This window comes from Echiichthys vipera (assembly GCF_963691815.1).
Source record: "Echiichthys vipera genome assembly, chromosome: 4".
Classification (NCBI taxonomy): domain Eukaryota; kingdom Metazoa; phylum Chordata; class Actinopteri; order Perciformes; family Trachinidae; genus Echiichthys; species Echiichthys vipera.
In genome coordinates this window covers 3,718,599-3,742,992 of record NC_139829.1, presented here as the reverse complement: position 1 = coordinate 3,742,992, position 24,394 = coordinate 3,718,599, and the positions used below count along the sequence as shown (strand labels likewise).

The 24,394-nt window shown below is 42.3% G+C and overlaps 1 protein-coding gene across 1 annotated transcript in view; it reads right to left on the bottom strand.

Moving 5' to 3' along the window:
- pdzd2 (PDZ domain containing 2) overlaps positions 1-17,486 on the bottom strand; it is an 84,813-nt gene extending 67,327 nt beyond the window's left edge. Inside the window, exon 1 of the mRNA XM_083912543.1 lies at positions 17,259-17,486. The gene's annotated coding sequence lies outside the window, so the exon portion shown is untranslated. The remainder of the gene's footprint in view (positions 1-17,258) is intronic.
- Positions 17,487-24,394: the final 6,908 nt, after the last annotated feature.

The window sequence follows — 24,394 nt, the reverse complement described above, 5'->3', positions numbered from 1 at the left end:
CTAGCAGACACACATTTGTGGGAATGAAAGTGTCTTGAATCAAATCTGGACTTCTGTCAAGATATGACACACTTAAAAACACGGTGAGTTTGTAAATGAGGCCTTATCATAAAGGTTTTAATCTTCAGAAAAACAGACAGAGAAAGACACAGACTCAGGGCGCACTCACACTGTCCATCTGTACCGTGCCCAAGCACGTTTCACGGCTAAAGTCTAATTCGTTTGACCAGTGTGAGTGAAACTGTACTGTGCTTAGGCACGGCACTTCCCGGCCACGGCCCGTTTGGGAGAGTTCGGCGTGTAGAGCATGTTTGCAGATGTATGAGCATGAGCGTGCGCATGTGTACGAGCACGAGGCATACGGTGGTTCTGACATCATTTTATGGGCCCCTGTTCGGATATAGGAAAAAGAAGACTAGCCGGGGTCGTGCCGCATCACAAGGAGGCCAAAAAAAACACAAAGCCAAAAACGTTACCATGTTTTCTGCGCTGCTTTCCATTATGTGGCCAAAGTGTAAACAAAGTGATGCATCGCGATGAAGTCAATCAATGCGTGTGATGTGTTACGGCGTGATGACGTATAGACAGCAAGAAGCATTCGCCGAGGCCCAGGTAGTGTGAGTACAAACGGGCCTGGAGGGGGGGACAAGTACCCTAAAGCATGGGGCACGGTACGGACGGACAGTGTGAGTGCGCCCTCAGTTCAACTGCTGACACACATCAGTTAAATAACAACAGTATTAACATGATACTTCCAGTAATGACCTAAATCCCTCTAAATGGAGCACTTCCCCCTCTGCACATAATCCCCAGCCCACTGCTCCACACTTCTAACAGAATTAAAGACCTACACGCTTTATTGATACAGATTTACAGCAGGATTTGTCCACTGTCTCTTCTCATTCCTGATGGTCTTATCCATCCATCCATCCATCTGTCATCTGTAACCGCTTATCCTTTACAAAGTCTCAGAAGGGCTGGAGCCAATCCCAGCTGACAATGGGATAGAGCTGGGGTACGCCCTGGACCAAGGGTGCTCCAATCGATTAGCCACTGATCATCATCAGTTTATTCTAAATAGTTTGATCAGTATTCTCTATAAAGGACAATCAGAAACGCCGGTCAGATGACAATGGTTTAGGTTGAGGCCCTTTTTAAATGAAGACGATCTAGAAAGGAAACACTAAAGTGCCGTTGCGTTCTCACTTTATATTACGCGTTTAGACAAGCGTCTTTAGGGGAAATCTGTGTGCATACGGTGACACAAAAGTGTGTGAAATTGGATGTTGTGTGCACGTCAGGTGGCTGGGTGGAGCTGTGAAGGACTGCCACACAACAGCACCCAGAGCTGGTGCATGCGTAGAAACGTCCTTCTCCTTCTCTCCCTAACAGCGGAGAAGCAGGACGGCGTACAGTGGGACAGGGATCTGCAGCGCGGTCTGCAACCTTCCCACTGCCTTGGCTCCACCAAGGACACTTGAATGTCCCACTGATGGAAACAGTCCCACATGTTTGTTGTTGTTTACCTGAACTCTGCACATGGATGTTACGGAAACACGTACGCCACGTGAGCCAGTGTGAGCAGGAACCTCTTGCTTTTCATTTTGGCAGCCATGTTAACAGGTAGAGCCGCCACACAGCCCATGTGAGCAGAGACACTCTGTCCGTCTCTGTGGCCCATCTAGAGATACAGTGTGTCATCGATTTTTTTACACACATCACACACAGTTCTCAGCAAAAATACAGTAAAAATATCTGTTGACAGTCATATTGACATAAAAAATATATATTTATTTTTAACTCAGCACTTCCGTTTTCTTTTTTTCAAATTCTAAGTTGTGCAGCCCTAGTGTGAAGTAATAATTACATGATAAAACGCAACATTGCATTAACACCCAAAATACACCAAGCAGCGGTGAAGTGTGGCCAGCAGCAAGGTGCTATGCAATGTCCATAAAACCTGCGTCAGCTGCTCCAAGCTTGGCTCTCTGTGGTCTGCGGCAAAGTGCGGCCAAACTAACAGTTCGGGAAATTAGTGAATAGTGAAATGCAACCAGTTAATGCCTGCAGCCAATCAGTCACAAGTCCTGCTGACCTATGTTTACAAAGAATTTCTTTGTAATTATCGTGGTGAGTGGCAATCCGCTGTTTGGTGTGTTTTTGGCGTAAGAGTTAAAAGTAAAAAAACAAAACAACGAACTACATGGGACAAATCAATTGAAACAATCACAATTGCAATACAACAAAATGTCCATAAGATACATACAAAGAATAACAAAGACACAGATATCAGGTATTATATTTACACTCAACTGATGGTAGTGTTTCAATAAGACAAAATATGTGAAATGTATCAGCATTTGTAAGGTGCATTAGAATTAAATTATGATTTCCTTAAGGTGTTGTTTTAGGAGCAGACTGCATGTGCACATGTGAGGCATACATAATCTAAAATACTTAAGAAGCTTGGAGCTTTTGAATATGCTTTAATATTGTACATTTTTGTATTGTGAACAATTATGGGTAGTATGGCTATCAGCAGAAATGAAACAAATGGCACTGTGATATAGGGGGCCTCAAGGTTTCAGGAATGAACCTTATGTGTGCATAAACTAGATGTACACTGGACCAACAGTTTCCTGTCTTTTTTAGAGAAACACATCCTCTTTGTAGAAAAGAAGCCACATTTAAAAGTTACTGTCTAGCCAAATGCCAAGGTACTTCTTAGTGGAAACGTACTCAATTTTGAAACTTTTCAAGTGTGAGGATAAACTTGGATTTAGAAATAAACTTTAAGTTGTGGAGGGCTCTTTGTATAGAATCAAAATTGTGGTGCAGTGTATGAAGTATATGCTCAGTTGTGTCTGTATTTGCATGTAATATATACACTACATTATATTTCTGTTTCTGTAGTTTTAATCAGGCCCCCACCACAGCGACTTCCTGGTTGATCCAATCAGGAAGTGCCAAAAACGTCAGTTCCTTGAGTGTCCACTAGGAGCAGGTTTCATTATAGAGCAGTTTCTCATTGACCCCCATGTTAAACAGGCCGTTTTCACAGCATCATGAAACCTGTTTAGGGCCTGGTACAAAAAACATTCTAGTCTGTATGTTTAGGTCATATCTCCATGACAACAATGAGGGGGGGTGAATTTCTTTGTACCAGGCTAGTTTTTATGTTATTGGAGGTTTATGAATAATTAGGGGCGTGGTCTCTTGAATGACAGCTAGCCACTGGCCCTCACTTCTCCTCGGAGATATACGTCAGCCAGATGGATGATGCCCCTCCCCCCCACGTTACAAACATGCCCTTTTTTGGTCAGAGGAAATTAGGTGGAGTTAAAATCTGACAAGATGGAGACTCCCGTAGGCGAGGACGCTACGTCCATTTTTGTAGGATGGATGGAACTGCCTGGATTAAATTTCACTGGAATTGTATTTCATATAATTTCATGTGAAAAAAATTGGTTGAAAATATGTCATCTGCAAAAAAATGTAATTGACAGTTATTAAAGTACAAGTCTAGATAATGAGTAGATTGCGGAGAGAACAGGTCCTAGACTCTCACAGAACCCCTTTGTTAATATTAATACAAGTTAATACAAGTTTCAATTGCACACCTCCAGACACAAGACACTGAGGTCTGTGTAAGTCATTTTTAACCAGCCAAGACTAGTGTTGCCAAAACTGGAAGTCACTTCAACAGAATATTGTGATCTATCATATCAGAGGCCATATGTTGATTATTTTTGCCTTTTTTTAAACTGAGATGGTAATAAGCTCAGGTCTGAAACCAGATTGCCTGTGGTTTATTAAAAATTCAAAAATCTTTGCAAGCTAGGATAGAATTGAAATTGGCCATTATCAGTGTGGATCACACAGATCGCCTGCTTTGCAAAGTGGCTGTACATTGAGTTTCCCAGACTGTGGGAAAAGTATGCAAAAATGTGTGCAACTGGTAATTCAATCACATAAGCTGCTTCTTTTAGGAGAGAGGGGGAAAGGAGGTCTGGTGCAGTAGGTTTACCTGGATTAATCTTAGACATGCAGCAATTAGTTCTTCTTCAGATGCCTTGAAATTGACCAGAGTGTTAGACTTTATCCAAACTGAAAATTAAATTACACAGGGGGTTGCCTTGGCAAAGGAATGTTGTTAATATAGGTGATATCTAATACGAACCATTGAGTCCAGTTTGAATTTGGTTTAACAAATCCGGACACCTCCCATTTCTAATACTGTTCTTCTGACTTATGGAGTGCCTCCCAAACTTTCTAAATGTAATGCTACACCATACTGCACCTCTCTATATCCACCTACGCACAGACAGCCATCCTTGGACTTAAAAGTGTCACCTTGTTTCTCAAAGTGTGCACACTCAGACGGTACTTCACTGTTGGGTAAACAAATTTCTCTACAGGTTGACAACAAGGATTAGTTGCCTACTTATTGTTCCGTGTTTCAGGCTGACCTACATGTCGCATCCCACCCCTCCCCCTCTCCTGCTCTTCTCCAAGGCGCCATATGGCCAAGGATTACAAAAAGCCCCGTTTCAGTACATCCAAAATGTCACATTGTTACAGACTAAAAGTGGAAACAACATGAATGTGGTCCACTCTGGTCTGGACACTTCAATCAGCTGGTGACACTGACTTTCAATACATGTTTAAATACCACCATAACAGGATTGTCTTTGTTTTTAAAACAAAAAAACATAATTCCCAGCAAAGATTGATTTTCATATAACTATTGTTATGAATGACTGATTTAGCGGCTCAGGGTGTGGGAGATAGTAAATGAGCTGATGGAGAGGAACTGGCTCGCCATCAGACAATTCAGAAAGAGAAAACAGGGTTTGCCTCAGGCTGTGTTCCACATTGGAAAACTGCTGACCCAGACTGGAGATATTGTCACTTTGAGCCTCTCCTGAACCTAACCAACACATCCTCTGTGGAGGGGGCAGAGTTTGAAGACTCTAGGGAGGCTTCACCAATATTCCTGGCAGAGGTCTCTGAGGTGGTTAAGAAGCCCCTCCACAGCAAGGCACCAGGTGTGGATCCGGTTTGCTCCGAGATGCTGAAGGCTCTGGAGATTGTAAGTAGGGTTGGGTATCGGGTTTTTTTTCGATACCAGTGCTAAAAAGATACTTTTAAAAACGGTGTCGGTGCCTTATTCGTACTGATATCAATACTTTTAAAATTTTAAAAAAATAAGGACATTTTAATTGAGGCAATTTTAAAGTTGAAATTGATAAATCTTAAGCTTATTATTTATATGATGGTGTTAGTTTCTACATCTGATACTACTTTTGTTATTAAAACTATTATTATTATTATTATTATTATTATTAATAATTAAAAATACATTTTGCTCTAACTCCCCTGACATAAAGATCACCATGACTATGTTATGAGCCACATCAGGATCTGTCTGATTCAGTTCAGCAGGTGACAGTGATTGAACAATCACATCTTGCATATGGGATTACTCAAAGCAGCACATTGCAATGTCATGTATATACTGTATTCTTATATAATAAGAAAACACTCTACTGGTTAAAGTAATGCTCAAAACAGCTCAAATCAAAACTCACCAAACGAGCAGCAAAGTGCAATCAGCTCTGCAGGTCAAACGGGTCAAAGACTGCATCAAGATGTTAGTTCAAAGTGATTAAATAGTTATGTTTCCTTTCTTCTCTTTAACAAGTTGATAACTTTGTTATAAACCATGTACAATAGCACATGGTTTGTTTGGGGGTGAAACTGATTCAGGGCTCTGAGGCTGGGCAGGGGAACTGGAACATGCCAGGGATTAGAGATATTTATTGTTTCAGGCCGTGGTGAGCTGCTGTCAGCAGTTTATGTGAGCGGTGTGCAGGGGGGGAGGCACAGCAAGCTGATTCTGTCTTGAATTGGTGTGGAGAATTTACACCTCACTGTACTCATTTAAATATGGCCACATCAGGCATCTTTCTGTAGTGTGCATCTTGCACACACAAATTGTGTGTGTGCGTGTGTCAGTCATTTCAGGTGGACTGTTTATCAGGTGGAGTCATACAGCTTGGGAGTTGAAACAAGTTCAAATTGAAACAATTTCACCTTAACCTCATTGTCTTCACCTTAAAGTCTCAGTCGGCAACATTTGTTTGATCATATTCACTGAAGCGGACTCAATTCTCCGATAGAACGTCATAAATCATCCGGTTTTAGAAAGAAAAAAAAAACGCGCCTCTACGGCACGTAGAGCCTGTTGTTTGTTTTGCACAAATCCACAGCCCGTATCATCCTGTCCACTCAGCGCAGAGCTGACTCTCAGGCACAGTTCGTGCACAAGCCACAGATACCCACTTCCTCGCCCTCACGCATGTTACAATATCACAGGCACACACTTCTATCTATGAGTAAGTTAGCCAGCCTACCTCCATGTAGCGTGTATTCAATGCTGTTTATTTATGAGAGAAGACAGGGCCGTGTTCACAGGAATCAGGTGCACGAGCACTGACGAGCACTCGATGGGAGGGAGGGAGGAGCTCGGCAGTAGAGGAGCTGTAAACATTCAAAATTTAACTGAGTCAACTGGATCTGCCAGACTTGCCGACTGCAGCTTTAAAGTGAAATTTTGGCGTAAAATCCTCCCATGGTCTTTTTGGACAATTGCACTCATCAAATAATCCATTGAGTCAATCTTTTTCTGTAACAACTATTAACTGAGAAAATCCCGGAGAGTCGCTAACAGCCGGACGTGGCTAACACTGATTAGCTCGGGCAGTACGGTGAAGGCATTAAAACATCTCTTTTTAACCACTAATACTGCTCAAAATAACACCAAACCTCTGCAGTAGCATGAGAAGAGTCCCTACACAATGGAGTATTTAAATATTTCTGCATACTTTGTTCCATAAACAGTGCTGGATGTCATAAAGTGGGCACGTCTGTAAAGCTGAAACTCTTATGGATCCAATGAGCCCAGTAATATTCATGTGTGATGATTTTAGTCCCCATAGGAGACATTTCAGCCTAGTGAGAGCATTTTCTGAAACTTGAGCTCACTGCAGAAAATGAGCTGTTCTGACCTCTAGGATTATCACTCCTATGCGTCATCTTCTGTTGACCTGCTATCTCCCCCTAAACATCCCCTGTCCCCCACCCTCATCCCCCTTAAAAAGGGGGCTGACTGATAAGAGGTTAAGCCAACCACAATCATCTTGAGTGGCACTAAGCCCTGAATGCACAAACGGTGCCTTTGCCTTCTGTGGTTGGATGGGGCCTGGCATCTGGCGCCAACCGGATGCAAGCTGTTATACCTGCTACCTGGTTAGCCAGACAAGTGGAAGTGCCATGATGACTGGAGCTGTAACCTTAATTGTTCCTCTTTGCCACAACAGAATGCTCCATACGCCTATAACTACCTATAAATGAACGATAGATAATTTAAAGACTGTTGTTAGATCTGCTCACATGAAGAATGGGTTATGCACTCTTTCATATTTGCATGAGACAAATAATCTGCTCAGACATGACAACCCTTAAAACACTGTGTACTTGTAAGAACTTGCATTCTGTCAATCAGCTAGAAGCAACCAGTGTCCCTCCCTCTAAGCCCTACTGGCTTATGTGAACAAATGCCTCCTAGCGTACCACACACACCTCAGATTTAAAAGGATAGGTTGACATTTTCCCTGCTTTTCCTGAAAACAATACTCCTATTCCCATTGCACATTGAAACAGGTTTTGTGTGTTGCAATCATACCTCCTGTTCATACTGGTCGCTAATACAATTTCAGTGTTTGATGCAAAAATGTTTTCCAATGTTTATCTGAAGCCAGCATGCTTCTTCAGTAGTCCGAGTAAAACAAATCAAGTTGAACTGTAACTGTAACTTATAGAGTATATGACTCGATTAGACTGCTGAAGCTTCGCATTATCTTAAGTTGAATATATATAATATACTGTCCCCTATCTCTTCCATTGGCAGAACAGAATATAATAGAACAGAATAGAAATACTTTATTGATCCCAAGCTGGGAAATTGCAGGGTTTTTTTTGTTTGTTTTTTAGAAAAGAAAATGTTGAAAATCTAGAGGGGATGCACCGTTCCTGGAGGTACTGCAATACCAGGTCGATGCATGGAGTGGATGGAGCAAGCCCCTATTCCATCTCCCTGTTCCAAAAATCTGTTTAATATATGGTCCCCGGGTAGGGGACATGTCAGATATTAAACTGATAAGACAGGTACTACACTTGATCTTAGCCAAAAGGCTAACATAAAATATTAGGAAGAGATATCATAATGACCAGTATGAACAGGAGGAATGACTACAGCAAGCAAAAACAGCTTTGATGTTTGTATGGACACCCCACTGTTTGTTTTAGACTGACATGAAAGAATAAGTCAATCATTTAAGCCCTACACTAACAGTTACCCAGCCCAAGTCATTCAGGTCAGATCTGGTCCTCTCTCCCTCTCTCAGCTGTCTCAAGTTGCTTTAAGTCTCCATTCATCAATATACAAGCAATTTGCAATGCAATGCAAATCATTTTCAACCTATTTTCAATTGAATACAATACAAAGACAAGATATTTAATGTTAGAACTGATAAACTTTATTGTTTTCTTGCAAATATTCGCTCATTTTGAATTTGATGCCTGCACCAATGGTGCAGGCATGGTGCAGCACCATGTTCCACAAAAGCTGGAACAGGGTCAACAAAAGACTGGGAAAGTTGAGGAATGTTAAAAAAACACCAACATTCCACAGGTGAACAGATTCATTGGAAACAGGTGAGTGTCCTGATCAAAAGACTATTGAAGCATCACATTTGAGCCTGTGGGCTATATACAATTTCCGAACATTTCCAAATTCTACAGCTTCACTTCCCATGGAAAGTTTCTTAAAAGTTTCTGGAAATTTACCAGAAATTTAATGGGTAACTTGCACATCTGTGAAGGCCCCATTAATGCTGAAAGGTATACAGAGGTTTGAGAGCAACATCTGATTTTTTTTACAGTAAAATCACGATCACATCACATTTTTACACAGATTTTTTACTGTTTTGCAAGTTACTGAACAGTGCAACCAAAGTATTCCCCTATGTAAAAACAAAGCCCTAAAAGAGAAAATATGTAAGGTGGCTGTAGGTGTGGCTGGACTCCTCGCCATTTTACAGCAGACTATAAAAGATGGTGTCTCTTTCGGAGATTGAAAAGGTTTGTTGTGTTGCAGTCTGATGTGCGCACCGTGTGTGACTGTGTGTGTGGCAGGTTTGGGATGAAGGCGTCCTCTGTGAAGTGACGGCGCTGCCTCCTTGTCAAACACAATAGGAGTCTTTTTTTTAGGCGCATATTTTACAGCTTGTTCCACACATAGTCTGCCGCCTGCATGCTGTTAGGACACGGTAGTTTCTTTTTCATTTTCTTCCCACTCTTCTCTTAATCAAACACGATGGGGGATCACGTCACTGCCTTTAGTTTGCCTGATTGGCTCCAGCAGCCTAGCTCTGCTGTCATTGAGAGGACACTGGTCAAGTCCCTGGAAAAGACGCCTAGTTGGTACAACAGGGTCACACATAATTTTCTTGAAAAGGAACGAAAGGTAGAATTTACATCTAAAACAAACACATTTACAAAGAATTCCTCCTACAAAGCTTCAACATTTAGTGTCCTCAGTTCCCAAACACTTAGAGTGTTGTTAAAAGGAAAGGTGATGTAACAAAGTGGTAAACATGTCCCTGTCCCAGATTTTCTTGAAATTTGGTGCAGTCATCAAATTCAAAATGAGTGAATATTTGCAAAAAAACAATAAAGTTTGGCAGTTTGAACGTTAAATATCTTGTTTTTGTAGTGTATTCAATTTAGGTTGAAAAGGATTTGCATTTTTATGTTTTACACAACGGCTCAACTTAATTGGAATTGGGGTTTGTAGCTTTATCTTGGTTCCTACCCTCACCTATGGTCATGAAAGCTGGGTCATGACCGAAAGAACGAGGCTGCGGGTACAAGCGGCCGAAATGGGTTTTCTCAGGAGGGTGGCTGGAGTCTCCCTTAGAGAGAGGGGGTGAAGTTCAGCCATCCGTGAGGAACTTGGAGCTCCTTTGTGTTGAAAGGAGCCAGTTGAGGTGGTTCGTCCAGCTGGGAGGAGGCCTCGGGGAAGACCGAGGACTAGGTGGAGAGATTATATCTCCACACTGGCCTGGGACAGTGTCAGTAACTGCTCTGAACTCTGATCAAACTGTAACCAGGCAGCACAGATCTGTGTCTCCAGACAGACAGTTTTTGACTAAATGACATCAAACTTTCTGCTGAATCTACAAATATAAATAATGGTGTAATGTTTAGAGTTGATTTAATGGTGTTAAACTTAAGTCTAACTTCTTATCTTTGTAACCAAATATCGTTTTAACCCCCTGATTTATCTTTGTGTTTACACGAGTGGTCAAAAGGACGCTAACACCAGTATTAGCTGTGTGCTCCTGTCTAGTTGGACACCCTGATCTCCTCGCCGTAAACACTGGGAGCTGCTGGTCGTCCACATTAACATCAATGCTGTCAAAACATCCAGGACCATACTTCAGTCCTTCACAGTGAAATGACTTGCTTTAACAGCTCCAAAATATACTGTTAATTTACATTTTTAATTTAAACTATTTCACCCTGGGATTATTGAGGTATTTCTGTGTGTAAGTGTGTAAATTAATTCTACTTCCTCTTCGGTGCAGATCACCCAGTGATTCAAGCCCTTTACTCTGGTTAAATGACACGGAAGGGTTTGTTTACTAGTGGTGCCATCAGAGAACGCTTCGGCTTTTGCCATCTGGAAGAACGAATATTGTTGCTGTGACGTCATGGTGAATTATCGTATTGATAAAGGCAAAACTAATACCATTGCCCCTCTATTAGAAGACTATTTCTCTGGTAGATAGTTTCTATGGGAATTTTTTTGTATTATTTTTTGATGATGTGTACAAAACCAAATCTCATTCACTCATGATGGCAGAAGTCCCCAAACCTAGGTGGGAAAAAAATATTCTAAAACTATCTGTGTGAAAGATACCGCTAGAGATAAGTAAGAACCTATTTTCTATCATTTAAATTCTGACGCTGAAAGTGAAGCCAAAACATCTGTGGTGGCTGGTTGCTAGGGCTGCAACTTTCAATTATACTAACTGTTGATGAATCTGTCGATTATTATCTCAGTTAAGGGATCAGTCGTTCGGTCTATAACATGTCAAAAAATGGAGAAACATGTCGATGAGTGTTTCCCGAGAGACACAAGAGACTTGCCTAAACCACACATGTATAAATGTGTTCACTCCAGGCTTTAGTGATTTAATTTACACTAGGTTAAACGACATGCTGTACCCAACATCCAGAGCTTCTGTTGAACCATATATCACTTGTGTCTGGTTTCTGAAGGTGGTAGGCTGGGAATGATCAGAGCAGCCTGGATGGCAGCCTCTACATGTAAAAGCTATCACATTATTTCACAGTGAAGTCATTTTGAAGCCGTCGCCAAAAGAGCTTGAGAAAAACAGAGTTAGAGAGCAGAGATTTCCTCAGCAGGAATGCAGATGGATACCAACCTTAAAAAATTCACCTACCTAACTTGAATCATGACAGAGACAGAGGGGGCCTGTTTAGGCACCAAGGTGGGGGAAAAATTAAATGATTTTTCCATCTTTAAATGTTAAATTGTTGCATGATTATGCCACTTCATTTATAAAAACAATGGCAACACTTCACAGCACACCCACACAACTAAGTGTATATATTGGATGTGTGCAGTGCAGTGCCTTGTTTTACTTTCTGTTACTTGCCTTTATCTATCTAATTAGACCACGGCTGTAACAGCCTATGTGAGTGAATATATTAATATAAAGCAGTTCCTTTTGAATATATTAGGCTATTCAGGACTTGTAAAATACATCGTCTGATGCAACCTGGACACATCATCAGTGATGTTACCTGGGGTCACAGAGTGTTTCGGGTCTTTCAAGCGTCATACACTCTCACCCAGGCGACCCAGCTGGGGTTGATCAGGCCCTAGCTTGTGTCCAGGTAGCGCTACCGCACCCATGGTTCTCCTCTCCTCAACCACAGCCACCTTGAGGCAACCTCTGCTGCCTCCGTGACCTCCTTAATGGCCCTTCGCTTACTGGCCCCTGTGATGCCCAAGATGTTGTAGGCCCTGCATAGAGACTGGCCAGCGAACCCTCTGCATCCCACCTCGATGGGCTCACACCGTGCTCTCCACCTGTTACTCCGACACTCCTCCACTAGCTCAGCATATTTTGCCCTCTTCCTCTCATTAGCCTCCTCGATACGGTCCTCCCAGGGTACAGTGAGTTCCAGTAGAACGATCTGCTTGGAGGCCTCAGAGATAAGCAGCATGTCAGGCCGCAGTGTTGTGATGGCGACAGACTCTGGGAATTTCAGTTGCTTCCCCAGGTCAACTTTCATCTCCCAGTGTTCTGCTGTCGCTAGCAGGCCAGATGAGGTAGCCCTGGCAGCTGATGGTGGCTTGACCCCAGCCCGGACGAAAGCGATGGATTGCTTCACTGGGCGGAGACGCTTGCACTGGCCAGTCCCACAGCTGATGGTGTTTGCTATGGCCTTCAGGACTTGGTCATGGCGCCAGCGGTAGCGCCCCTCGCCCAGGGCCTTCGAACAGCAGCTGAGGATATGCTCCAGGGTCCCCCTTTTTAAGCAGAGGTTGCAGGCTGGTGACTCTACTAACCCCCAGCTGAACAGGTTGGATGGGCTTGGTAGTACGTCGTAGACAGCCTGGATCAGGAATCGTATGCGATGGGGCTCAGCTTTCCACAGCTCTGCCCAGGAGACTTTGCGGTCCACTGCATGCTCCCATCTTGTCCAGGCTCCCTGCTGCCGCATTCCAACCATCCTGCTGGCCCGCTCCTCCTCTACTGCTGCCCGCACCTCTTGCTGCACCAATAATCTCCGGTCCTTCCCCTGCGCCTTGTCATAGCAAGGTGTTGTGCTGCTACCCAGGCCAGCTCTTCCATGTGTCACTGTCCCCACCAGTGCCCTGTGCCGTAGCCGCCACTCAGCCACATCCACCGCCTCTGCTGCCCTCCACTTTCTGCCAGTCCTCACCTCGATCCCAGCCTGGGAGACCTTTAGATCCTGTGATTCTCTGTATTGCAGCACCTCCCTAGCACGGCCCACCTTGAACTCCTCATTCAGGCTGCTGATGGGGAGCTTCAGCTTGTTGTTCTTGCCATACAGGGCGATGCTGCTCAGGCTTCGAGGTAGGCCCAGCCATTTCCGTAGAAACCTGCTGACTCTCCTCTCAAAGCCCTCGATGGTGGAGATTGGAACCTCATAGATCAGAAGGGGCCAGAGTATTCTCAGGAGGATGCCGTGTTGATAAATCCAGGCCTTGAACTTGCCAGGTAGGCCTGACTTATCCACTGTGGCTAGCCAGGCTTCTAGTTCAAGGTTGGTAGCATGGATGGCTGCCGTGTCTTTTAGGCTGCAGTCAAACACCTTTCCCAGGCTCTTCACTGATTTCTCAGTGATTGATGGTATCTGGGTAGTGCCAAGTGTGAAGTGGAACTTGTTGGTGACCTTTCCTTTCTTCAACACCAGGGATCTGGATTTTGCTGGCTTGAAGCACATGCGTGCCCAGGTGGTCATCTCTTCCAGGCCCTTCAGGATCCACCTGCTTCCTGGGACGTGTGATGTTGTCACCGTCAGATCATCCATGAAAGCCCTAATGGGCGGCTGGCGGACACCAGACTTGGTGAGGGGACCTCTGCACTGGGCCTCTGCAGATTTCACCAGCATGTTCATGGCAAGCGCAAATAATATCACTGAAATTGTTCACCCAGTGATAATACCCTTCTCAAGCCTGTGCCAGTCTGATGTCGTAGACCCAGTAGAGACTCTCAGACTGAAACTGTCGTAGTAGTCCAGAATGAGGTGTCTAAACTTGTCCGGGATGTGGTGCCGGCGAAGGGCCTCCTCAACCAGTTTGTGGGGTATGGACCCATAGGCGTTTGTGAGGTCCAACCAAAGCACTACCAGGTCTCCCTTGTTCTCCCGGGCTTCTCTGATCAGTTGTGTGACCACGCCTGTGTGCTCCAGACACCCTGGCACCAGTGGGATCCCTCCTTTCTGGACCGAGGTGTCGATGTATGAGTTCCTCAGGAGGTAGTCAGTCAGATGCCTGGCCACAATGCTGAAGAATATCTTCCCCTCAACACTGAGCAGCGAGATGTTTCTGAACTGGTCGATGGACTTTGACTCTTCCTCCTTTGGAATCCACACCCCTTCCGCAAACCGCCACTGTTGTGCCACCTTTCCCCTCCTCCATATGACCTTCAGGATCTTCCAGAGCCTGTGGAGTAGCTTTGGGCAGTTCTTGTAAACCCTGTAAGGTACCCCACTTGGTCCTGGCGCTGAACTTGCTCTAGCCTTTTTGATCACCTCCTGGATTTCCTTCCAGCTGGGCTCCTTTCTGTCGAAGTCCAGAGTTGGTGCAGGTGGGTCAATCAGGTGCTGGCAGTGGCCCAGATCTTGCTCCCTGGATCTGTCAGAGAAGGAGTCTCTGAGGTGGAGGTCAATTTCAGCTTTGGAGCAGGTGAGCTGGCCACTCCGCTTCTTCCCAAGTAGCTGCTTTGTGAACCCAAAGGGATTCGCTATGAAGGCAGCCCTCTTCCTGGCCCTCTCTTTTCTCCTTCTCCTATGCCACTCTGCTCTCCTCAGCGTCATGAGCTTCTTGCGAAGGATGTTACGCAGCTCTGCTAGAGGACCCCTCTCCTCCTCACTCGCCTCCTTGAACCTCCTCCTCAGGCTCTTCAGATCTTGCCTCAGCTGGTGGATCTTGTTAGCCCTGTTGTTCATGGTGTAGGGGCCTTTCACTGCTTTCTTCTCCTCCAGTCCAAATCTCTCAGCTGCTAGGCTGATGATGATGGTAGTCATTGTCTGGAGGCGTCGATCAGCGCCACCCTTGGCTGTTACTCCCAAGATGGTGTTGGCGTCTTCGTCAAACTGGAGCCACTCCTTCTCCTTGTTCGCTTGGGGCCATTTTACCCGCCGCTGTTCTGATGTTCTACATGGGTTCGGGGCTTGTGTCACTTGGAGGTTCTGGGCACTGTGGTTTGGCTCCGGGCCTAGCTACTCCTGCGTCTCACCAGGGGTGATCCCTGAGCGCTGTGTCACAGGTACCGTCTGCATGCATCTCATCAGGAGAAGCACAGTGTTAAAGGGAAGAAAGTCCCCGGCTGTGGGCTGATATGACAAATAAACACGAGGTGTTTTAGTTAAAAATATGGGTCGACCGATATGGATTTTTTTAGGGCCGATACCGATCTTTCTTTCATCAGCCTTAGCCGATGACCGATACGGACTGCCGATTTTCTTGAGACGATATTTGGAGCAGATACTTCTTTTGCTCCCTCAATTTACATCATAAAAAAGACACAATGATGATAACAAATGTTACGAGTCTCAATTTTTTAGGAAAAGGAACATTTATTAAACTTAAAAAAGACGTCTCCAGCAACATGGAGCTGCCTGTGGATGCCTGTCTGTAAATAATGCCGGGAAAAAACTATCGGCAAGCAGCAGCCCGCATCGGCAAATAACGATACACCTAAAAAACGCAAACATCTGATATTTAGCTGATGTCTCAGTCTATCACTAGTTCAAACAGGTATTTTTAAGCTATGAAGTACGTCTGGGTGACAATTCAATATGATAATTATAGTCTTCCACTGGAATCATGTTGTGATGAGATAATAAATCGAGATATTGAGATGTTTTGACATAACACCATTTGTGTGCATGCATACTGTACAGTCAATGTAGTTAATTGTCCGATTCTGTTCATACTGCACTTAAAGTGGACATGAAAACAGCCTCATTTTAATGAGTTTTGTACAGAAGTAAATATGTTGGAGTTTATTTATGAAAAAAGACATCAAACAATTAGAAAATTGAATTATCATAGGTGTATTGGCATTAAGTCTTTCATTCAATGAAAAAATAATCTTTACTTTTTATTTGTCAAGTATTTAATTCACACAGGAATATAAAAAATGGGTATTTTACATAGATTGTTTATTAACAGAAAGACTAGAAAACATTGTAGCCTGTATCGTATCGTTTCTCTTAAACTTTGTATCTTCATGCTCTTTTTAGTGCAATAACTTTATCCACCACTGAAGTGCAAAAATGTAATCCTACTGCTCATTTCTGTCATATACAGTCACACATATTTGATCTTATACATTTCCTCTACATTTAACTTATCTCATTTAACTTTCTGTGAATTTTATTTGACCTGTATTCTTACGTCTACCTCATATATATTTGACTAAGAGTTTATTGCTTACTGTTTATTGTTTTTTATACTTTCTGTATTTATTTAGCTAAGATTTTATTGGTTACTTTATCTATACTTTCTGTATTTATTTAGCTAAGAGCTTATTGTTTACTGTTTATATACTTTCTGTATTCATTTAGCTAAGATTTTATTGTTTACTGTTTATATACTTTCTGTATTTATTTAGCTAAGATTTTATTGTTTACTTTTTATATACTTTCTGTATTTATTTAGCTAAGATTTTATTGTTTACTGTTTATTGTTTTTTATTTTATACTTTCTGTATTTATTGAGCTAAGAGTTTATTGCTTACTGTATCTATACAATCTGTATTTATTTAGCTAAGAGTTTATTGGTTATCTTATACTGCATCTTTTTATACCTCCCTTGTGTTTTTGTAAGCTGCTGGAAACTCAATTTCCTTGCGGGAGTTCATCCCAAAGGATCAATAAAGAGAAGTCGAAGTCTAAGTCTAGTTTTGAACCTGAGTACTCTGTAGCGCTTTTTGGTTGTTTTTAATAATGAAAAGTGCTTTACAAATAAAAATGTATTATCATCGTGATGTATCGTTATCGCGATATAAAATGAGCTGTATCGGTAAAGGGGAGTTGGGCCAAGCTCGGCCCCACTGTAAAGTGGCCGTAGTCTACCCCACAAACTATGATCCCAGCCGATGCTCCATCCGAGGTTCCAACCGGGAGACACACCGAGAGCAGAGCCCGTGACGCCGAGTGGGAGCCACAGTTCTGCTGCTCGGGCTTCGCGTTGACCCTTACGCTGCCCGTGTGAAAAAGCAGCCACTTTGACTCACTGAGAGGAGAGGAGTAAGTTACGCTGCTCTAGCAGTACTGTTGCCCTGTACTCCTGCAGCACACAGCCTCACACGGCACACTGAAATAGAATGTGAGTACTCTACCTTTGGGCTACATGGCCATGCACTTCAAAGGATCCCACCTCCAGGTCACAACGGAAGATTACACATTAGACACAATCTGGGCTGCAGAGGCGTCTTCTTAACGGTTAAATCCGCGCAGGAATAAAGAGTGTAACGTCACGGTCAGCTTGGAAAAAGTGGCTTCAAACTCCATTCAACAGATATCCGCGGCAGGGAACCCATCCAAAGAGCTGGCAAAGGTCTCGGGTTCCAGTCTCGAGTGTGCTGCGTTTCTTTCCCCGCAGGTATGGATGATACGCTCCGTGGAATTGATGAGCTTTCATTCGGCCGCCGGAGTCTGGGCTGCAGGCGGAGTCAAAATGTCCACATTTTGTTGAGACGGCTGTTTTGCCCTGAACTCCGCCTCCCAGGCACCATTTCCTACCACACTGTCTGCTGCTGCTGCTGCTGCTGCTACTACTGCAACCAACCGGGCACCAGGTCCCCGTGGAAAGCGACGTGGTGCAGTGGACCGAAGGGAATCCCCTCTTTGGGGCCACTACGGGTCACATCACATATTCAACAATATCATTTCAATTCAATTCAATTTTATTTATAGTTCCAAATCATAACAAAAGTTATCTCAGGGCACTTTACAGAGTAGGTAAAGACCACACTCTATGACTTATTTATGATTTACATAGACCCAACAATTCCTCCATAGAGTACGTGGCAGCGGAAACCTTCCCTATTACAGGCAGGATGGTCGGACAGACCCAGCTTCAGCAATCAGGTCGAAGATATTTAGAAAACACCAATACCTGGACCAACATATAAAACCTGTAATACTAAAGGTTGCAATAGTAAAAGGTATAAAGTAACAGTAGAGCCAATGACTATACCTCTGCTGCCCTAGCATGTTTTAATAACCAGGGCACAGTGAACAGTAACCACTGTGTCAGAAGAGAAGATTTCAACAATGTTTTCTTCTCTAGGATTCAAAAATGAACAGGAAGTGTAGAGGCCACAGCTTTGAAGGACTTCAGCACATCTGCGCCCACAGGACATCACTAGTTTCTCACACTGCTCTGGTTTGATCTTTGTCCATTCTGACTCACTCTCTTCCACAGTTCACTAACTGGAGTGGGTTTCTTACACATTACTTTGTTGCCAAGGATTTTAAAGAGATTCTCTATGGGGTTTAGATCTGGACTCTGGACATTTCATTGTTTCAATATTCTTAACTTAAGTGAACTGCTTCACATGTTTTACAGTGTCACAGGGGACATTGTCTTGTATGAAAATTACAGCTGATTGGGAGACAGTTGCAGTGAAAGTATTTCATGTTGCTGAAGGAGGTTCACATAAACATTTGCATTAACCCTGCCATGTAGCTGTATAAGAGGCCCAACTCCTGCTGCAGAAAACATCCCCCAACTATGACACTTCCTCCTCCAAATGTAACTGACTTCTTTACACACTTTGGGTCAGTCTTTCCCCAGTTCTACGCCCAACATAATGTTTCCATCAGACCCAAATAAACTGAACGTCCTCTCATCACTGAAGTCACTCCGGACCGGTTCTCCTCTGTCCACACAACATGTTCCTCAGTAAAGGCAACTCTAGCCTTTTTATTCTTTCTGCTGATGAGAGGTTTGATAACTGCAGAGTGGGCTTTCAGTCCTAAAAGTCTTAAACGATGAGACACTGCGTGCAGAAACCAGGAGGAAAAGGACCATGCAGATTGTTATCAGAGCAAAGTTCACAGCATCTGTGATGATATGGGGGTGTGTTAGTGCCCATGGCATCACGGGTAACTGATGGAAAAAAGTCGACATGTTATTATTAGTTTTGTGTGAGAATTCTAGCTGTATTAATTGTTTTGTGTTTCACTGTGAGAACAGGGACCTTTTTCTCACACTGCGTGTAGAAGAGTCGGCAGGAGAGTCGCAGTTGCTGTGGGAAGAGCAGAGATAACTTACGATGTTTAATAAATATATCACCATGACAACCATTACTGTTCTACTGCATGTTTAAATGATTTGGCTGTGAGGACTGCCCTCAGAGCATGTTGAGACACTGGTGTTAAGTGTACTATACACTCTCTTCTTGTACAATGTACAAGACAATGCCAAGCCACATTCTGCACGTGTTCCAGCAGTGTGGCTTCGTAGTAAAAGAGTGCAGGGAGAGTGCAGTCCACACCTGTCCCCACTGAAAATGTGTGGTGCTTTATGAAGAGCAAAATTCAGAGACCCAGGACTGTTGTGCAACTGAAGTCGTACATCAATCAAGAATGGGAAAGAATTCCTCCTACAAAGCTTCAACATTTAGTGTCCTCAGTTCCCAAACAGTTATTAAGTGTTGTTAAAAGGAAAGGTGATGTAACACAGTGGTAAACATGTCCCTGTCCCAGAGATTTTTGGAACCTGTTGCAGGCATCAAATTCAAAATGAGTGAATATTTGCAAAAAAAAAAACCAATAAAGTTTATCAGTTTGAACATTAAATATCTTGTCTTTGTAGTCTATTCAATTGAATATAAGTTGAAAATGCTTTGAAAATCACTATATTCTGTTTTGATTAACACATTATTACACATTGCCCCAACTTAATTTGGAGTGTAGAATAGAACTGGATATAACTGAATAGAATAGAATAGAATATACATGTATTGTCATGAAGTCAGATTAAGTGTTCAATACTCCCGTAATGGTGCTATAAAATCAATCAATCAATCAATCAATAAGTAAGTAAGTAAGAGTACAAAAATGTAAAAAATAGCAATAAAGACACAGTGAAACTGTACCCAAATTGGTTAAAATAGAACTGTGTGGCCGTGTGAGAGGTTAAATACCTGGATCTCCACACCAGTTAGTTGGACCAGTCCCAGCCTGGTCAGATGCGTACATGAACTGATGAAGCCTCTTGGATGAGAGGTGAAACGTCTTCCTAGACAAACAACCGGTCCAGTTGTTTTTGACTGAAATTGCTTTGAGGATAACTATGACCTGGACGAATGAGAACATTCACAGGCTTAAAATAGAACTGTAATTTTTGACAAGATCAGAAAATAATAACAAAGTGGCAGTAGAGTTATGACATTGTAAACAGTTTGCAACAGTATTCTATTAAAATAGTGCAAATAGTGATGAGAAAGCTGGATAGGCTGGAAGACAGGAGTATCAGGGGTATCAGGAGTTAGTCCTATGATCTGCTCTGATGAAAAGAGATACTGTGGCAGCTTTAGACACATAAACCAAAGTTATAGTGTGGAGTTCTCTTATTGTTACTTGTGTGGAACAGAACTGTTTTGAGCAATATATGTTTACTTTAATGAAACACGGGGCATAATTGAATGATTATTGATTGTGCAATGTTTTTTTTTTCTTTTCTCAAGATAGAAACATGCTTTATTCCAATATAAGAACCCATTTTAACATGCAGGTTCTGTGTCGGTTGTTCTACATTCAATTCATATATATTTCTAGAGCCAAATCACAACTACAGTTATCTCAGGACACTTTACATATAGAGTAGGTATAGACCACACTCTATTACTTATTCATGATTTACAGAGACCCAACATGAGATCGAAAAGTCAGAATGCTGTGAGCAAATCTAACCAAATTCAATATTCAGACTGAACAACTTAACTGTCTGAACCATCCCACATGTTGGGAAGGTGTGAAATGTAATAAAGAAACCTACTTGCAGCCTCAGCAGTACCACCACCTACTGGACACACAGTGAAGGTCTTTCTCTCCGTCACAAGGACCAATACAGGAAACCTTTCAAAGCAATTACTTTGTGACACCTCACCTCTGTCCACTGTCAGAACTCCCAACTCTAGTTTATATCTCAACCATACACCACTCTGTTGCACATGTTGATTTTTACATGGAAACAGACATAAACATAAGTATAAAAATAAACCTAGGCATAATAAACTATTAACCATAAAAATAGAAAGTATAAACATATATACAATAATGTAATAAACAGTTTAATGTAATAAACAATAATAATAATAATAATAATAATAATAATACACTTTTTTACATGGCACTTTTGAAAAACAGAGTTACAAAGTGAAGAACAGAACAAAATTTAAACACAAAGATAAATAAATGGAACTAAAAGCCTTAAATACATAAAGGTAAAAATCAAATTAATCACAAGAAATTAAAAACTGATCAAACAAACAGGCCATTCAGATACAATCTGCATGTGCTTTCCAATAAAGCCTTATTTCCTTGGGCAGGTCCTTCCAGAGCCTCTGGGGTTCTGATTGCAAAAGCTTTGTCTCCTGTAGTGTTCAGCCTGGACTCTGGAAGACACAGAAGACCTCTGCCCGAGGTTTCAAATGATGCAAGAATAAGGGATTAAAAGGCCTAAAATGTAATCTGGAGCCAGGTCATTAAGAGTCTTAAAAGTAATCACTAAGATCTTAAAAGCAATCATAAAACAAACAGGGAGCCAATGAAGAGAGACTAAAGTTAGCAGCTAAATTCCATACAATCTGTAGTCATTTAAAAGTTTTTTTATTGAGACGCAAAATCATCCCATGGTCTTTTTTTGGTAGTTAGTGAACCCAGAGTTTATTAAAAGAGTGTTTTAAGGACTTACCTACTGGCCCCTGTACCAGCTCCTCTCATAGTAAAGTCCATTCAAGTGGATTAACAAAGTCAATCCAAAAGGAAGGAGCCCATTCATGATTTATTTAAGAATCTGTCGTCTCTTCCAATTTTTTCTGGGGACATGGAAAAAAAGTGTCCAGTACGGTAGGGATGGGGGATCCTCCAAAGCAGTCACACAGTGTGTTGCAGTATTCAATGATTCCAGGCCACGGTGATAAATGTCAGCATAAACATTCTTCTCCGGTGCCCATGGGCTCACAGTACCCACAGGCACACCAAAAAATGCTGCACACTGAGACTGCTACTGCTACCTCTACCTGTAGCCCCTTCGGGCAACAGACTTCCCCACCGCCTCGTGTGACATTTCAGTGCTGCAGGGAAATTTTCTGTCTGGGACTTTTCCAAACCTTTTACATCTATTATTAACTTATATTTCACCAAACTGACACAAACTACAACGTTTACGTGTTTTGCTGGAATAAATCACCAATGGGCTCCATCCTTTGGGATGACTTTGGTAATCCACTTGACTGGACTTTACTATGAGAGGAGCTGGTACAGGGGCCAGTAGGTAAGTCTTTAAAACACTCTTTTAATAAACTCTGGGTTCACTAACTACGTTGTTGGTGCTTTGTTTTCTGTGTAGGGACTCTTCTCATGCTGCTGCAGAGATTTGCTGTTATTTTGAGAAGTATTAGTGGTTAAAAAAGACGTTTGAATGCCTTCACCGTGCTGCCCCGAGCTAATCAGTGTTAGCCACGTCCGGCTGTTAGCGACTCTCCCGGATTTCTCAATTAATAGTTGTTACACAAGAAGAACTCTCCATGGCTTATTTGATTCATATAATACCAAAAAAAAAAACATTGGCTGATTTTGCGCCAGAATTACACTTTAATGGTACACCTCCCATACTCCCCCTCTACCTCATTACTTGTCTAACTATTCTTGTGTAACCATTCTATCCTCTGTTAAGTTTAGTATATTCTTGTCTATTCTTATATGTGTGTTCTATAGTAAGTAAAAGTATGCTAAGGTTTTTTATGTATTATAGATTAAGCTATTTTTTTATGTGTTGTGTTTATGTTGTATTGATATATATTTATGTCTTCTAGTGTTGATGTTTACAGTTCTTGCGGTCACCGTGCAATGCCTGTATAACCTGCTGCTGTGACATAAGCATTGACAGGGTGAGGACACTGAAGCTGCAGAGTCTTGAATTATGTCCAGGATCCAGTTAGGGATATGGGGATTGCCCGTAGGTCTGGTAGTCTCACAGTTTGGCGGTAGTAAGATTAGTTTCTAAGATTCTAAGCCTCACTACTACCCCCACCCTATTCATCACAAGGCTGGATTACCAATCAGGTAAAGCAGGCAACTGTTGCAGGGCCCCCAACAGCATATTCCACATCACTCAAGGGTGAGTGTGTATCATATTAAAGCATTTTTCATCTGTTGCTCGTATATGGGCCAGGGAGAGCTGAAGGTGTGGTGTTACAATGGGCCCCCTCCAGGCAAGATGGACTTCCTGCATAGATTATGGAACCTCTATTTCACAGTGTACTCTAATTGGTTTTAGATATGTATTCAGCAGTCAGCTTTAACCACAGATTTGTATCAAACTTGAATTAAACACACTTGATCCACACTCAAAGCTCCCTCCCTAACTCAAAGGACAATTCATGAGAAACACAAGGATCATTAACTTGGATATTACACTTGTATTATAATATAAAACAGATTAACATGAAGGGATTACAGTATCACAGGTGACTTAGTGCTGATAAAGCAGGGAAAGAAGGATGTTTGCATGTTCGCAGTGGCAAAAGAGCTCAAATTCCTAATCGGGTCACAGAAGACAAGTCCTTTTTAGACCTTCTCTCATAATTATGAGAACCCATTCCATGGATTATGAGATATTTTCTCGCTTGAGACTTAAGTACTCTTCTTGTTACTTGTGAGGAACAGAACTGTTGCCATAAGTCATAATTATTATGGCATACATTGGTAACAGTAGCCTAGAAGGTAATATTTGAGATGTATGCTGTACAGTACTGTCCATGTGTCAGTGAGTTTACATCAAACTCAAACTGCCACATTCAGACAAATGAGAGATGAATCAGGCACCCACTGCATTCTTGATGGTGGAAATAAAAGTCAGAGCCTCCTAGTGCAAAATAACATGACCCTAAAAATAAAGTAAACTAAATATACATAAATCAAATTACAATAGGCCCATTTCTATGGCGTGCACAGGAAAAACACCTACATATATACATTCTCCACAGAATAAATGGTGCAAGGGCACCAATTATTGGACTTTTTAGAGTTTTGCCATTTCTGAAGACTAATGCATGTTTTCAGTGTTCAAATCCCATGCGCCACAACAGAACTTCCAGAGGTGTGAGTGGTGATTGGCAAAAGTCTAGAGACAGATTCTCAAAAAGCTTTTTTGAATGATCTGGTGACCTAAGGGAATTATATAAAACATGATTAGCTGAATAGTTTAAACAGTGAATACTAAAACTATTCAAAATGACTT